General features: G+C 41.4%; 1 long non-coding RNA gene across 1 annotated transcript in view; it reads left to right on the top strand.

Annotated features, from left to right (window-relative positions):
* Window positions 1-581: 581 nt before the first annotated feature.
* The window catches only part of LOC124417967, a 57,322-nt gene continuing 40,566 nt past the window's right edge, over window positions 582-17,337 (top strand). The window contains exons 1-2 of the long non-coding RNA XR_006939290.1: window positions 582-643; window positions 1,083-1,201. This is a non-coding gene — a long non-coding RNA (uncharacterized LOC124417967). The remainder of the gene's footprint in view (window positions 644-1,082; window positions 1,202-17,337) is intronic.

The raw sequence follows: 17,337 nt of genomic DNA, 5'->3' as shown, positions 1-17,337 counted from the left end.
GAATTTCTTGGTGCTCTTTTTTTTCCTTTTCTTTTTTGTAGTCATTTGGTGTGTGTTGGAACGTACAAGCATTCTGAGTCAGAGCTGGAACTGGAATAGAGACATGTTCTGGAGGGACCTCACTATTCAGCACCTCCAACCACTCAAAACACTATCTCGATTTTATGTAACGAAACCCAACATATTTCTGTGAAGCATTTAGAGGAAGAAAGAAGAGACATTTTGATAACATTCCACTCTGTTTCTTGTTCCAGCACGTTACTGTGCTCAATGTCTGTAGAAGACAAGACCTTACACCCTTCACGATGCCATAGCCACCTCCACTGCCCTTCTAGGGATAATATTTGCTCTGTACCTGTAACCCAAGTTCACCTTCAGCAATGAATCTTTCAGTTTCTATGAAATTTCAGGTCTTGTTTCTATCTACTATGAAATACACCTGTATAGGAAATGCTAAGTTGTGGCCTGAAGCAATGATTGAGCACCTGGTGAAGGGACACAGCCAACCCTGGGAGCACAGGTGAAAGCAATTCACCTATGTGACCGGAAGGTTCATTTAAGGGCTGGCTTCCATAAGGGAAGGTTCTCTACCTGGGGTTTCTTCCTTTTGGAGTGTTTAGTAAGGCCCTGATCCTTAGGATAGGTGAGTAAATCTTTTTTTTCTTTAACTGGGTTGTGATCATCACTTTTTGGGGGATAATTTAGAACTGGCTACCTGCCATCACCCTTCCCTACAGTACCTGTTGAAATTTTCCATGGAAACTGTTAGCGATGATAATCTGCTATTGTCTGTTGTTGATACAGAAGAAAGACCTTTGGAATACAGCATGTACGCATTTGCTCCCACCTTTCCCTCCCAAGTTTTTCCATTATCAGCAGAGTAATCGCTGACCCAAGTAAGTGTATCTCTGAAGCTGTGTGAATATTTTAATTCTGAACTGATAAGGCTCCTCCCTGACTTTTCCTCGCTTGGACCTGTTACCAGAAAGATGGTCCCCATCTGACTTGGCTGTTCTTACTGGAATAACCTCAGATGTTCTCTGTACTCCAAGCAATTTGACACATTTACTTGTCTTCAACAGCACGTTAACTCAAGAAGCACCAAAGAGCAAAAATCTTACTGGAGAAGGATAATTGCAACGACTCTCCAAGGGCTCACTGTTCTTCCACCCATCAGTAGATGCAGTGCTGAGGAGATAAGGTAAGTTTTATTCAGCAACCAACTACAAAATGCTTCTGTCTTGGTAGCTAATTCAGATTCTCAAGCAAAAGGTGGTGGTTATTGTGTTTCAAGCCAAGTGATACTGCTCAGCCTGCATTGCTCTTCTTCCTTAAGAAAGGACCAGGGATTTGTCAGCTTGGCTGCCCATCAGCTTTTCTCTGGGATCTTGAGATGGCTGAGGAGGAGCCAGGAGCTCTGTGGCAGTGCCAATATCTGGCTCCTTCCCACCTTGTCAACTCATGAACACTGTTGCTCAGAACACTTTGTGCAGTTTCAGGAAATGGCAGTTCTGCTGAAGGTCAGGCTTTGTGAAACAGACACTTTTTTTTCCTCCCTTTTCTAGGGATTTTTTTTCACTCCCTCCTCACCCCACGCTTTCCCTGGGACTCTTCCAAGAACAACCCTCGTGCCATTCTCTCCCACCAAAGGCACAAAGAACTTCTTTTACTGACCCACTGGCTGTTCAGGATACAAAGAAGTTAAACTAATAGTGCAGCAAGGCAACAGCCCATTGCAGGCAGGTCCGGATGAGCTACAGGAATAGAATAGGAAGGGATTTAAGAGGCCACCTTCATCTCTCCCCCAAGGCAGTGTAACTGTTTTCTCCTACACCACTTTACAGTGTTCCTGCTATTTATGCTGCTTTGGAGTGCAGCAAGGTTTGGGTTTTCCCCAGGAATGATATTTAATGCCAAGACTTATCACTCTGTGGAATAAGCATGCCTGGTCCTTGTGCTTATTAAGAAAATATAACACCTTTGTGGTAGTTCAGTGTGAAGTATAAACTGGGAAGAAAATACTATCTGAAAATAACATTTCAACTACACATTTAACTGTTCCTATTTGGAGAGAGGAGAATAATCTGCTCTGAGAGTGTTCCTGTTTAGAAAACCTTGGTTGCCTACTGATGAGCATATGCAGGCTGAGTGAATGCTAGGTGTATTGCATGGTGAATGGCATCATTTTCAGGTACCTGCTGTAGGTTTAGAAAGGAAGCTTGAAAATCTGGAACTGCTGCATTCAAGTCTTCATGAAAATGTGAATGCTCTTGGGTTTGCACTCTTCCATGACTGGAAGCAGCAGCATCTCAGCATGACAACATCCATCAGATATCTTCACCTCTGCAGCTAGCTGTAATACAGATCAATTTGGTAATACTAATTGTGCACAGAAGTACAAGGGAAATTGTCCTTTACAAGTCATGCATATTATCCTCTGTCATTTGTGTTCCTCTTATGCTCTTTTCAACTTTCATGCATTTTTATTCCAACTAGAACGCTGTTCTCATTGCTCCAATGACTAGGAAGGGTCTTCTGTTGTCTTTGGGACAAACTATGGTCATAGTGCCCATTAACAGCCTTTCATGCATCTCAGTGTATCTTCAGCATCTGCAGTACCTATTACATTACCTAAGGTCACACTAAATTAATGGCCCCAAGAGTGTGGCATCCCAGAGGTGTGGGTAGGGTAGTCTGTGGTGCTATGGGGGTACCAGAACCATGGTCCCCACTGGTGCCAGAGCTCACAGGCTTTGGAGGAAACCTTTGCTGGGTACAGGGGCTAAAGATATTATCAACAGCAATGCTCTTTCTCCTACAACACGTGCACAGTGCCCAGAGAGTTCTGCTCTTTGAGTAATGGACCTCTTCAAAGGGTAATGAAGCAACTGGAAAGAACATTCAGCACACAAAAATGCTAGAAGTTTGCTTTCTATGTCTCAGAATACCACCACCACTGTGGACCCAGCTGGGGTTTCTCTGTTATGTGGTTCCATGCAGTGTCACAGAGAGGTTAGCTGAGGGAAGGATTTCCTTGCTAACAGGGAAATAACAGGGAAGATATGATTCTCTGTAGGTCCCTTACACAACTCTGTGATTCTGTGAACAATGTGCTAAATTAAAGCCTATTACTGATGGAGAGCAGTGAGGTGGTGGAATAGGCTGCCCAGAGAGGTTGTGGGTGTTCCACTCCTGAGGGTGTTCACGACCAGGTTTAAGGTCTTCAGATGTCAACCCATGATCACCAACCACAGCCCCTGGGTTTCTGGGTGGTTCATGTAGCATTAGTCCTTTTCCAGGACTATTCCAACATGGTCACTCACTATGTGTAACCCTGTTATTCACCCTGAGACATGGCTAAATAAAAGGGCATGTGTGTTTTCTCCCTCTGCCAATACCATTAAAAAAAAATCTCATCGACATTATTCTCAGTGAGATCAAAACAGTTTTCACATCTAGGTCTCAGGAACAAAGGAGGCCTGTCATCTACAGGGTAAATATTAACAACCCTTCGGCTATTAGTAACCTAATTAAATGCTTATACAGAATATTTCCTGTGCACATGAAACCAGGACACTACTTCTGTTGAGCACAATCCATGGGTATATTAGCTACTGTGAGAGAAAACAAAAGAAAAGAACAACCTCTAGTATTTTCCTCTTAAGGATGCAATCTCAATATTGAGATGCTGAATAGATTAAAGAGGCTGAATGAGCTTTGATTCCATGCTTCTATGATTCTTTAAGGCTGGAAGAGACCACTAAGGTCATCTAGTTCGTCCGTCAAACATCACATTAAGGCTTAGTTCAGCATAAGCAACAGTTTCATAACATTAGGTGCAGATCATTGTTGGCTGATAGCACTAGAATTATTACTGTGTTCCTAATGTGTGGGTTTTTTTTAGGGGACTTGAAACAAAAACTGGTTTGAATCTTTTTACTTTTTGCCTTGAGTCATAATTGTTACTCTGAAGTTTTGTTGGATTTGACTTGGAACAGCTTCATTCATGGCTCAATTCAAATGGAAACAGAACAGAAAAAATGTGTTGGTTCCCCACTCTGGACCTTGCTAAGTTGATCTGGAATGAAGCTGCATGGAAATGGAAGCTCTGAACTTCCACTTTGTGAAGGAGCTTCAAAATTCTAGGCACACTTCTACCCAAATCACAGCAAATATTTCAAGGTCTTACATGAAAGATAAATTATCACAAATATGGGTACCTTAGTTCGCTGAAATATTTCAATTAAAAATAATTTGATTGCAACTTTAAATGCTACTAGTATGCAAAGTGGGGGGGGGGGGGGGGGGGGGGGGAACTAAAAACAACTTCTCAAAATAAAAGGTTACAGGGTTCTGTTTCTAGATGTCCAGATGAAATGTTACAGAAGAATTAAAACATTCAAATGGTTTCCTTCTAATATGTGCCATTGACCGTTCTTCAGAAATGTATTAGTTTTGAGATCTGTTTCAACCAAGATTTATTCCATGCAAATTCCTCTGACTATTTTTTGTGTTAATTATGCACATGTAAAGTGTCTGCCGTGGAAAATCTTTTTATTAATCCTAAAGTTGTGTGTGAGCATCAAGGGCTGAAAGTGATTAACAGTGTAGATGAAGACCCATTTTGATTAGACATGGCATTAGATATGGCACATTGCTAACTTCAGGCATGGAGCTAGCTCTATTAATTTATTGGGACTAACAACTCTTTTTCCATCTTAAAGTTAGGCAGCATGTGATGACTGTGTTTTATCAAGGTGGAACACAAGACCTCAGCCTCAGAAGGCCTGAGCTCTGCTCCGACCTCTACCATAAGCGTGACTGGTGAATTTTGGACAAATACATGTTACAAAGGCACATAGAACATTGGAACAAACCAAACTTAAATGTATGAACAATATTTTTTTTTTCATGAAATCTCTAAGAGCTCTTTAGAGAAGAGGTTGGAGCACATCTGTGCAATACAAGCAGCTCACAGCACAGGGTATAACCTCCAGCTCAGTATCCAAGTATAAGCAATATTAACACTGTGAATGAGCTTTATGTTAGTTAAAGCTACTTGCTGACTTGATAATCAAAAGAGAATGTTATCTAGGAAGTTACAGACCCAAATAATGCTGCTGTTGTCAACCTCAGTTAGCAAAGAATACTTTTCTTTTTTACAATAAGCTCTTGATTTTAACTTGTAATAAAAATATCTACAAGCTTCCAGTGGGTTTAGTCAGCTCAGATTGATACAACAAAAGCAGGGGAACTGAAATCCTGGCATGATATATATAAGGCTCTTTTTAATATATGTTTTCCATACACAGGCTTATATTACAGAACAGCTAATCAATGGAAACATTGTGCTGGCATCTGTGGGTAAAATCTAGACCTTGATGTTGACACCTTTCAAATATTTATAGTGGTAATTGTATCAACACCTTAGTGATCTTTCAGCCAAGTTACACAAACGTGCCCACGTTTTTCACAGAGCAGTCTCTCTAACAGACAGTGTGTTTTTTGCTGTGGACTGAAGTACGTATCACAGTGGTATTAAGAATATATTTCTGAAATTGTTCACCTCAACTTCTAAACAGAATACATGAAAAAAATGGATGTGCACAATCTTTGGTGGTCAGTGTTGAAAGCATGGGTGCAGCTTATGTGTCAGTATGCCAAACAACAATGATGAGACATCTGAGTATGGCTGAAGCTTTAGACCCCACAAACTGGGTGTTTTCCTTTACCTGCAACACATCAAAGCACATATAGGTTATAGCACATCTAGACCACAGGATAACACTGCTAAGGGAACACTTCAGCTCCAAAGCAATGTGCCCCTCTGGCCCCACTTCTGGCACCTGGCTCTGCCTTTTGTTTGCACACCAGAGTGCTCACAACCTTTTGCTATTGCCTTCCTATCAGCCTCAGTTCCCACCCTTAAAGCACAAAGGCAGCATTCCCCCACAGCTTGTCTTGTATGTTTAATGTGAGAATTCTATTTAGCATCTGCATATGGCAGTCTCTTGTTGGTGTGCCATACCTTACTCCAAAGCCAGGAAGCTTCCCATGATCACAGACTGGAACGTGGAAAAAGAGATATTAGTCTCCTTGACAAGACCTCATTTGTCACCTGAGAGCCTCCTTCAGGTTTTAATTCTTCTGTCTGCTGGGGAAAATAAAAGAAAAGTGAATAAGGATCTAATTTACAGCATTCTACATTTGTGTCAAATTGTAAAGTCTAGAAACGGCACAAGGAGACACATGGAAAACTGCTTGTGTGACACTGGTCCAACACTTCTCAAAGTGCAATGAATTTAATTAGAATAGGCAGTTGCGAAGTGCAGACACTTCCATCAGTATTTTCCTTTTGTGCTATAATTTTTCCCTCTTTAAATGCAGAATTCAGATCTATATTCATTGCCAAGGCAATTTTTCTAGTTAGATCCCATAGCCAAAATAACAGCAGTTTTTAGGAGCTATGCTGGTGTTCTAAGAGACTTATAAAAGGCAGCCCTGTGCCCTGTCTCTTAATATTGGCACTCAAGCTACTCCTGTTGGAATCTGTTGCCTTGTATACGTGTATGCTACAAAGATTTTCTGTTGCTGACAGAAAGAAATTACTGTTCTTCTACAGAATAAATAGAACTTTGTGGATTTCCTTCTTCCATCACTCTAGCCACTGCAGACATTCCTACCACTACTACAAAGATATATTCCTTGGTGTCGGCATTGTTCTTGTTCAGTAGAGAGCTGATAAATACACAGTAGGGGCTTTGCTATGTGCTGAAGTTGATCGGTACATGCATCAAGGAGTGGTGTGTTTGCTTCAGGCTTGTGCTTCAGAAGAATGCTTGTGTGATTTGTTTGGTAGCTGTATTAAAATATTATGATCCTTTGCGATAACTCAAAGACATCTGTAGTTCCTCCCAAAAGAGCATAAATCTATATTTGATTTTTTTGATCACATTGGAGTCGCCGCCAAGACTCAGAACTGTTGAATCTATACAGAGGAAGTCATCTTGCTGTTCACTTTCCATTTGTGAATTTGGAGAGCAGGACGTTGGTTGTATCAGTGTGTCCATACAGTACACAACTGAGTCCACTTGTGTTTGCTCACTGCAGAATTCAAGCCAGCACTGCCATAAGACGCTTCCCAAGAATGGCAGGATGTGGAAAATTCATCGTCACTTCTCATGGGAAATTCTCCCGAAGTTTAATTGTTTTTCATAAAAATGTGCCTGGCTTCCACTTGAACATGTCCATAGGAATGGAGGGTCTATTGATTTCAGTGCTTTCTCTGTGTGAAAGAGCATATCAACTGAAGTTAAGTCATCTCTTGACCTTTTGATTCAGTCGTCTTCTGATAACCTAAGAACTTCCTTCATAAATCCCTCGTTACAAATTATTTCATTTGGTCATGTAGTAAATTTTGATGCAATAAATTCTGCTTTTTCCCTTGACCTCTCTCCCATCTGATAACATCTGAACAAAAATTTGGATGCTAGAAATAGGCACAGTATTCCAATATCTGCTTTATTAATGATTTAAATGGAGGTAAAGTCGCATCTTCCACTCAATCTCCTCAAAGAGAGGAGCAGCAAAAACCTTTGAGTTTACACCACTCTAAGTTACCAAGCACTTGGGAAGGAGAAAATTTTACACAGGGCAGTCTGTCCCCATGTGCAGGATTCTAGAGGAACCATGCCATGAGAAATTATGAGAAGCAGCATTCTTAATAGCTGGTAGTTGTAGTTTAATCATCAGCGATGCCTCCGCGACGCTAGGAGTAAAAGCTTGTCAGTGTCTCCATTATACATTATATTTGTCTGTGTTTTGGAATGTTTCAGATTACATTAAGAAGAAAAATGCAGCTTTTTTTTTTTTTTTTTTTTTTTTTTTTGCCAGATAGGATGTAAATGGCTTTGCAATTTTCACTAATGTTCTAGCCCATATTGAATGTAAGAAGAAGAATAATGTTCCCACACATGGGGTTAGCTTACTGTGATGAGGACAGTTTTACGGCCTTCCTTATTTCTTTGAAATGTGATGAGAAAAAATGAAGATTTTAATTCTGTTATTTAAATGATGCCTGTTCAGCAGTCTGACTGCTGTTTGCCTGCACATCTCCTGGTAATCACAGAGGTCTCCAGCAGGCAGGTGTCCAGCTCTTCAGGAAAATATCAGCCTACAAAATATTTAACAGTGGCACATTTTCTCCCGGCTGTTTATCAGCCATTCGAATAAAACATTTGATTATACCACAAGCTGCCAAAATGTCATTTAAATAAACTGCCTGGGGAGGAGAAGAGTGGAAAGACTGAAGTCGTAAAAGTACCTAAGCTGCTGGAGGAAAAGAATGTGGCGATCTTCATTTATCCATTTCTTTAGCAAAGAACAGTGCTCAATGCCTTTTTTTTCCAGCTTTTCTAGATTTAGACAGAAGAAAAAAGATGTCTTCTATGATAGAGTTAATTTGCAAGCTTTTCTATGTACAAAGATGTACTTCTTCCTTTATGTCCTTGTGATATATTGTGACTTAGCCGGTTGTCTTTCAATTCATGCATGTATATGTCTGTGTGCATGGAAATAAGTTATTGTAAGAGATATACTGCCACATTTGGGGCACATTTTCAATATCACGTTCACAAAATTCAGAGCATGGAGATAAACACACAGTTCTCAGTGGAGAGCTAGGAAAAGGTGCCTTATGGAAACATGTCAGGCACTCACTCTTCTGTAGTCCTCAAAAAGATCAAGGGGAGATATGATTTCAGTGTCAAAAGGACTGCACTACTTCTTTAAAGACAGTATGTATCAGATATCAAAAGATTTTTTTAAGTAGCACAAAAGGGTTGAAAATTAAAGGCCAAGACAAGAAACACAGCACAATTATCTAAGAGTGGGTGAGTCTGAGGAAACAAATTGCCATGAGAAGTGGCGCGTTCCATCACCTGAATTGTCCCTCAGACACTGTCAGCTTCAGGCATTTGGCTGTGTGTAGAAGTCAGTGAGTGAGATACTAAAGTGCAGATAAAGAGCAGTAACTACTGCCAGTCAGGGAGGTGCTGGAGTCACAGTCCCTGAAGACACTCAAGAATTGTGGAGATGTGGCACTGAGGAACACGGGTTGGTGGGCATGGTGGGGATCAGTTTGTGGTTGAACTAGATGATCTGTGTGGTCTTTTCCAACACTAACAGTTGTATGATTCTAGCCTTGGAGCACGCAACAGCAAAGCTGGTCAATCAGTCTCTCTTCTCCATCAAGTTTTCATCTTTCCTCAAGTGTCACATGAAATGGACGATGCTGTTTACCACCCTCTGTGCTGATATTTCTTACTAACTCATTTTTAATACGTTGATGGCCTCAAATTGTTTCCAACAGCAAAAACCCCTTCAGCCATATTATTTCTCATTGGACCTAATGGAAATTTACATAGTTTCAGGATCTCTTACAAGAAAATTCCAGGCATACATGAGAGTTTAGGAAAGCAAGCAAATGCAAAGAGAAGCATAATCATTATTCACATTTACACTCTTCTATAAACATGGTTAATGGAAGAATTTGCCTACTCTCTTCCTTTTACCCTATATAGTACTTAATGTGAACCTACACCCCTGCCTCATCTGGAATGGGGATCTGCAAACCTTCACTGACTGCTCTTCTCCAACACGAGGGGGTTGGATCTCAATGAGTTTTAAGGTCCCTTCCAACCTAAGGCATTCTATGATTCTCTGAAAATATTAGCTGTGACCAAGCAAATGCAGGCACAAAACCCTTTGGGTGGGATTTTCAAAAACTTCAGTTCTGAACTCTGCAGCTACTGAGGTCAGCAGAAATTTTACAGGAACAGAGCTAAAGGATTGCTAAATATCCCATTCCATACCTACCATAAAACAGACCCTAATCGAAGCGTAATTTCCAATAACTCACCTAAGCTACTGAGCTTAGGATCAGAAGTGGCAGCCTGTTACAGCAAATGGGTTAACATTTGCCAGAGTTTGGCTTTGTGGATAGTCATATATTGTTACTGTAGGTTCTCATTTCTGGTTTTCATTTACAACATTTTCCCTCTTTCAAATCTGTTACATTTTATTGACTCTATTTTGAGATTTTAGTATTCTGGATATTCTGAGGCATATTTTTAGGATATAATTCAACTCTGTTAAGTAGATACACATTTCCAACCATGTTTAATAGGAGTGAAGCTCTGCAATTTTTTATTCTGTTCCGACACTACAATCTAGAAAGATTTGGCTTTCTAAGCAGTAAGATGTATTTTAAAGTCTTTTAACACAGAATGGAATAGATGTGAAAGTATGTGTGGGTCATTAAAATAACACAAGCAAAAAAAAGAAAATAAAAAGAAAAATAAGAAAGAAGTTGTTTTTCTCTATGAGAAAATAATGTATATATTACATCTTATTTTCAATGATGTTTTTTAAGGAAATTCCCTTGACTGCTCCTACAACTGAAGTTTCAGTAAGATATTTTTATCTCCTCCTCTATCATCTGCATGGTTGGTTTTTTATGTTACCTATCAGATATTCACAGTGGCCCCAACATTTCTGTTATTACAGCTCCAATGCATTTGCACTTTGTGCCAAATTTCTGAGTTTGGGGAGTGCACCTGTGTCAGTGATCACAGAAAATCTCAGGCTGATGTGATGGTGGGTCCGGATGCCCAGGTAGCACAGTGATGCTCCATGTCAGCCCCAGTACTCCTAGTATTGCTCCTGACTTTGAATTCACGTTCTCCATGAGCTCTTATGGACAGGTCTGTGAAAAGGAAAAGGGTTGTGTCTTACACATTGTGACAAATGGTTAGGCATTAGGAAAAAAATTCTTCTCAGAAAGAGTGGTGAGGCATTGGAACAGGCTGACTAGGGAGGTGGTGGAGTCACCATCCCTGGAGGTGTTCAAGAACTGTTGAAATGCGGCACTGAAGGACATGGTTTAGTGGGTATGGTGAGGATGGGTTGGGACCAGACTATATCATCCTACTGGTCTTTTCCAACCTTAATGAATCTGTGATTCTATGAGATGCATTTCCAGAAAGCATGTGTTTTTGAAAAATTTTTTGCTGTAGGTCTTTCAAGATAGAAGCTACATAAGATGACACCTGAAAAATGAAAACAAGATGAGAGGGCACCCTGTGAAACCCCATTAACAGCTTCCTTATGAGCTCCTGCTCTGCTGGTCTGGACCCACAGAAAAGAGATTTTCTTATGAATCACAATGACACAACAAACAAATCATAAAAGCCCCATTTCATTTACGGGGCTCGATTTTCATTATTTCCCACTGCAAAGGAAGCACAAGACTAAAACATCTGGTCCTGTCAATGGGCTTTCAGCCAAAGCTTCAACGTCTGCTGCTGAGCTGAAACAACAGCAGCCTAATCTCTGTATTGTCTTTAGCTTTTTCAAATTCTCATCTTTCTCAATGAGACAGTGGAAAGAAATCATCCCTCAGTGTTTTATTTCAGGCGTAGCGCATTAAGCTGCAACCACACACCAACAAAAGATACTTTCCTTCCAGAATCCTGCCACTTCCTAAATGCAATAAAGTTTCAGACTGTGGCGTTCACTGGGGCTGAGCACCTCATTTTTCTCAGAAGATATTTTTTACCAAGGTCAGTTCAGCAGGAAGTGGTACCTTGTTTCTGAACAGCTGGGAAACACTCCTGGGGAATGTGGGAGAGCAGCAAGAAACACAGAGGTCCTAGCAAAAACGAAGGAGTTTTGTGTCCAATGTATGGACGAGATCCAGGCAGAAATATAGTTCAGAGCTGATCTAAACTGGATTCTGACACTTGAGTGTCTACACAGTGCCTGAGCCAGGGAAGCCTTATAAATACACGAGTTTACACTTCTGCAGTGTCCCACATGTCACTAGTGTGAAAAATAATTGGTTCCGGCACCTCTAAGATCATACTGGATTAGAAAAAACAACAACATACTTGTGCTCCTTGGGTACCTGGGTTGAGAGTTCTATGGTTAATCTTGTAGGGAGCATGAGGCGATGGAGAGCAACCTATAGCAGTGAGAAATGACTTTTTCACGTTAAAAATCCCAGCTCCCCAACAGTTCCACTAATACTGAGGTAATTGCTTTTAAGCTCTGGTGGCAGTTACCTTCCATGCCCTCTGAGTGTTGTAGCACTGAAGAGAACTTGTCTTGCTGCTTTAATGAGTGACATCCCTGTTTCAGCACTCTCTTTCAAAAACCTATTACTGCTCCAGATGCTGGGAAGTAGTTCTTAAGAGAAATGTGCCACAGCACATGTGGTAATCTCCCCCCTCAGACTCAGACAAGGCCTTCTGGGGTGAGTTTTCATCAGACACATGAAAATACGCTTCCTTTCCTTTTCCCACTTCTCCTCAGCTAGCCAACTAAGCTGAACACCTCCATACACCCGATGTAGCTCATCACAAAGCAGGCAAATTCCAGACAACCCATTCCATTTTTATTTCCTAGATATTTTTTTCCTTACAGAATAGGAAATACTATGAACAGGCCAAAAATGCATTAGTAGCTTCTTTGGACAACAATACCTAATAAGTTAAGCTTAGCCTATAGCAAAGCGGCCCCAGATGGCCAGGTCTGTTCTAAATAAGCCACTTTTATGAGGCCAGGATGTCTAAAAGAAACACACTTCATAAAAGGAGAAAATGTGCAAGCCAGAAAAAGTTCAGAAAAAGAAAATCTCTCTTACAAAACTACTAGTGTTCAGGCTCTGTGTAAACACATCTATCAAAAACATACTTGGGTTTTGTTGGGATGTTTTTTTTTCTCCAAGCCTAGAAAGGCAATATTTTATTCAGATATTTATACATATGCTTCCATTCTTCCAAAAACAAAAAACCTCAGAGGTTCCCTTTACTGGATGTGGAAACATACTTGATAAAGAGATATAAGAGATCCTTAGTGGTAGGATATGCATTTATTATTAATAAATTAGTTACTAAATTTATCTTTTTTTCCAGAAAGAAAGGTCTCAAGGGCATACTTACTAGCTTCCTGCTTCGAAGGGGGGAATGCATCCCCTTTCAATCCATGCAGACCTCCAACCTAGATATCATGGCTTTGTAACATGGTGATTTAATCCTTTTTTCCTGGCCTTTGGCTTTCAGAGAAATCCCAGTCTGTTCTGAAACTGTCCTTTAAAAAACCTTTAAAAAGAAAACAAGCAAACAAATAAAGTTTAAAGGTTTGTTGGCACATGTGAATAGCACACCCAATGATAGACAAAGATACCTTTCTCAGTTGTTGCCAGACTTCAGGAAATAGACTAAAAATATTCATTTGTTCTAATTCTTACTTAACTCTTTCCATGAACAACAGAATAAGCAGTACCTGCTTCCTCACAGTTTTGGGTCTTGGAGTTGTTATCTCAAGAGTCTAATAAGATGCAGAGTCTCGCTGCCACTTTTTCATGAGATTTTCCCCATAATCATCATAGAATCACAGAATGGTTTGGGTTGGAAGAGACCTTTAAGATCATCTAGTTCCAACCCCCCTGCTATAGGCAGGGACACCTCCCACTAGACCAGGTTGCTCACAGCCCCGTCCAGCCTGGCCTTGAGTGCTTCCAGGAGGGGGGCATCCACAACCTCTCTGGGCAACCTGTTCCAGTGTCTCTCCACCCTCACAGTAAGTAATTTCTTTCTAATACCTAAATCTACCCACTTCAGTTTAAAACCATTTTCCCTTGTCCTGTCACTATATGTCCTTCTAAAAACATCCCTCCCCAGATTTCCTGTAGGTACTAGAAAGTCACAGCAAGGTCCCCCTGGAGCCTTCTCTTTTCCAGGCTGAAGAGCCCCAGCTCTCTCAGCCTGTCCCTGTAGGGGAGGTTCTCCAGCCTTCTGATCATCTTCACGGCCCTCCTTTGGGCCCACTCCAACAGCTCAGTGATGTCCTTCTTGTGTTGAGGGCCCCAGAACTGAACACAGTACTCCAGGTGGGGTCTCATGACAGTAGAGTAGAGGGACAGAATCACCTCCTTCGACCTGTTGATCACTCCTCTCTTGATGCAACCCAGGACACAGTTGGCCTTCTAAGCTGTGAGTGAGCACTGCCAGCTCATGTTGAGTCTTTCATCAACTGACAATCCCAAATCCTTCTTCTCAGGGCTGCTCTTGAGCCATTCTCTGCCCAACCTGCGTTTCTGCTTGAGATTGCCCCAACCCAGATGCAGGACCTTGCACTTTGCCTTGTTGAACTTCATGAGATTGGCATGGGACCACCTCTCAAGCCTGTCCACCTCCCTCTGAATGGCATCTGTTGTCTAGAAGGAGAAAGGACATCCCAATGTTGCAGCCCATTTCTATGTTACATCTTGTATCTGGACTCTGCTTTTCACAACACAGAGAATTTTGTTCCTTTAGCTTGAGTCAAGTGAGCTTGAAAAGACTGAAATGATCACATCCTCACAGAGTTCTGGATGACCATTAAATCTTTGTATCTTCAATAAATTAAGCAAAAAACTCACAGGGACAGTATGCTATTATTCAACAGAAAGATCGGAGATAGCACAAATTTCTTTTTGTTCTATAGGAAGCAAAGAAAGGTTCATGTTTCCCAAAATTTGTGATTCAGTGTGTGTTGTTGAGAGGTAATAGCCTTAAGTTTCACAGGGGGAGGTTCAGGTTGGATACTTGGAAACATTTCTGCTCAGAAAGAGTGGTGAGGTATTGGAACAGGATGCTCAGGGAGGTGGTGGAGTTGCCATCCCCGATGACGTTCAAGAATCGTGGAGATGTGGCACTGAGGGACATGGTTAGTGGTTGCTTTGATGGTTGGACTAAATGGTCTTAGTGGTCTTTTCCAAACTTAATGATTCTGTGATTCAACTATTATCTTTATGTATAAAACAATGTCCTCAACTTTACTTATTCTCCTAATCAGCAAAGGTGAACTCCATGTTTATCCATCACAGAATGTCCAAAGTTGAAGTGTGCTCTTTTAACAAGCATTTGTTAAATTGCTCTCTATAACTACCTGAAAGGAGGTTGTAGTGAGCTGGGGGTCAGCCTCTTCTCTCGTGTGACTAGTGATAGGACGAGAGGGAATGGCTTCAAGCTGCGCCAGGGAAGGTTCAGGCTGGACGTTAGGAAATACTGCTTCTCTGAAAGGGTGGTCAGGCACTGGAATGGGCTGCCCAGAGAGGTGGTGGAGTCACCGAGCCTGGTGGTGTTCAGAGAATGTTTGGATGTTGTGTGGAGGGACATGGTTTAGCGAGAACCATTGGTGAAGGGCGAACGAATGGTTGGACTGGATGATCCTGTGGGTCATTTCCAACCTTAGCGATTCTTTGATTCTATGATTTGATTAATCAGGGTTGGTCAACAGACTCAGGTGTTGCCAATCTCTGTCCAGCTTTAATTTTAGGCACCCTCAGCCTAGGTGCCATGAACTTCCCATATCACATAAAGGGGAAGTTAATTACTTAGGAACCGACATCACAGAAACCAACAATCTAAGCGGGGAAACATCAGAATTAGCCATCAAAGCCTCCAGAAGAGGTGCAAGACATCAGCTTCTTTCACGGAGGAGATGCCTTTCCCTGTATTTGCGCTATACACCCTCTCCTGTAATGAAGTAGTAAACGTGGGCCAGCCCTCTGACATGTGGCAAGAAAGAGTCCAGGAGAAAACACCACCAAAACTGGATTTTTTTCTCAAGACAGTTTCAATATTTCTTTTTGCTGTGAAGCTGTGTTTAGGTATGCAGCTACTGTACACACTAAAAGCTACCAGAAACAAGTAGCAAAAGAAAACTTTCTGTTCTGAAAATAATTCCTCTGTTTAACCTGGAGCTAACTTTGTTTAAGCTGGGGTACAGCAGGAACGTTGATGGATTCTTCTTTCGTGAGAAATTTAATGCACTTTCATGTCAGGCCAAACTGGGAAAATTTTTCTTTTTAATTTTCACTTCAAGCAGCAAATTGAAAATCAGCTCTCATCATAGATATAATTGCCTGTCCTTGTTCTTCTACCCAACACTCCAGAACACAGTGCAAAAGCTGGGGTATAGAAAAAGAAAGCAGACTGTGGAAAATCCGCTACCAAATAGGTTATGTTGAGAGTACTAGTGGTAGGATGCAAAGCTTCACTGAGCCTTATACATCCTGCAACGTGCTGGGACACACTGTTCCAGTGTAGCTCTCAGAAAAGACTGTTGTTAGAGAAATCATACAAGATGGTGAAGCCCTGGCACAGGATGCCCAGAGATGTTGTGGGTGTCCCATCCCTGGAGGCATTCAAGGACATGTTAGATAGGGCCCTGGGCAGTCTGAACTGGTAGGTGGTAACCAGCCCTGAGCAGGGGGTTGGAGCTCGACTACCTTTAAGGTCCCTTCTAACCTTAGCCATTCTATGATCACAGACCCTTGATTTCCAGACACTGCTCCTCACACAGCAATGCAGAGATTTTTTTTCTGAAGGATGTAAAGCTATGGAAGACCTCTCCTGCAGCAAATCCACTACTCTGTGCCTTGTTCCCAATATATTCAGTGGTACAGTCTCACTTTTTGTTTCAGTGTTTCAAGGTGCTGAGTAAAACCATCTCGGCCACCTGGGCATACTCCTGGCTGTTGTTTAGCTGAGCATCAACTGACAATGACAGGTCCATTTCTTCCACACAGTTTACCAGCTACTCATCTGCAAGCCTGTAGCATTGTCTGTGGTTTTTGTGGCCAAAGTGCAGGACCCAGCACTCAGTCTCATTGATTTTCATCCCATTGGCCTCAGCCCAGCAATCCAGCCTGCCCAGATCCCTCTGTAATGCCATCATACCCCCAGGCAGATCAACACTTCCTCCCAGCTTAGTGTCATCTGCAAACTCGCTGAGGGTGAGTGCACTCAATGCCCTCATCCAGGTCATCAGTAAAGATAGACTTAAAATGCTGTGAGATGACAAATGTTGAGTGCACAAATTACCAAGTCCAGTTATTTCACCATGTTACGTTGAGTGTAATCATTGATTAAATGCTGGATCATTAATTCCCAAGCAATGTTAAGTTTTGCATCATTCCAAGGTGTCTCTTTTCATGAACATTCTTAGCTGACAGTAGAAACAAGACAGTTGCGTTAAGTTAAACCCTCAGATTAAATCTGGTCTCCAGGGCAAAGGCAGAGTGATTAGAACTCCTGTTTATAAGAAGAGTTGCTCTAATCTTTTCCTTATAAATTTTCTCCCCCATCTGTTATCCATCAGGGAAGTGAAGTTTTAAGAAATTGTGCAGATAGCTTTAAGGCACTCTGCTTCTTTCAGTAAGCAACATCTTGGCTTGCAAGATGTATATCTTGGAGATGGAACTTAATTTGCAGAAATTACACCTTTACT

Source organism: Gallus gallus, chromosome 4 (genome assembly GCF_016699485.2).
Source record: "Gallus gallus isolate bGalGal1 chromosome 4, bGalGal1.mat.broiler.GRCg7b, whole genome shotgun sequence".
Classification (NCBI taxonomy): Eukaryota; Metazoa; Chordata; class Aves; order Galliformes; family Phasianidae; genus Gallus; species Gallus gallus.
The sequence above is the reverse complement of the archived record's forward strand: the minus strand, read 5'-3'. Positions and strand labels throughout refer to the sequence as shown.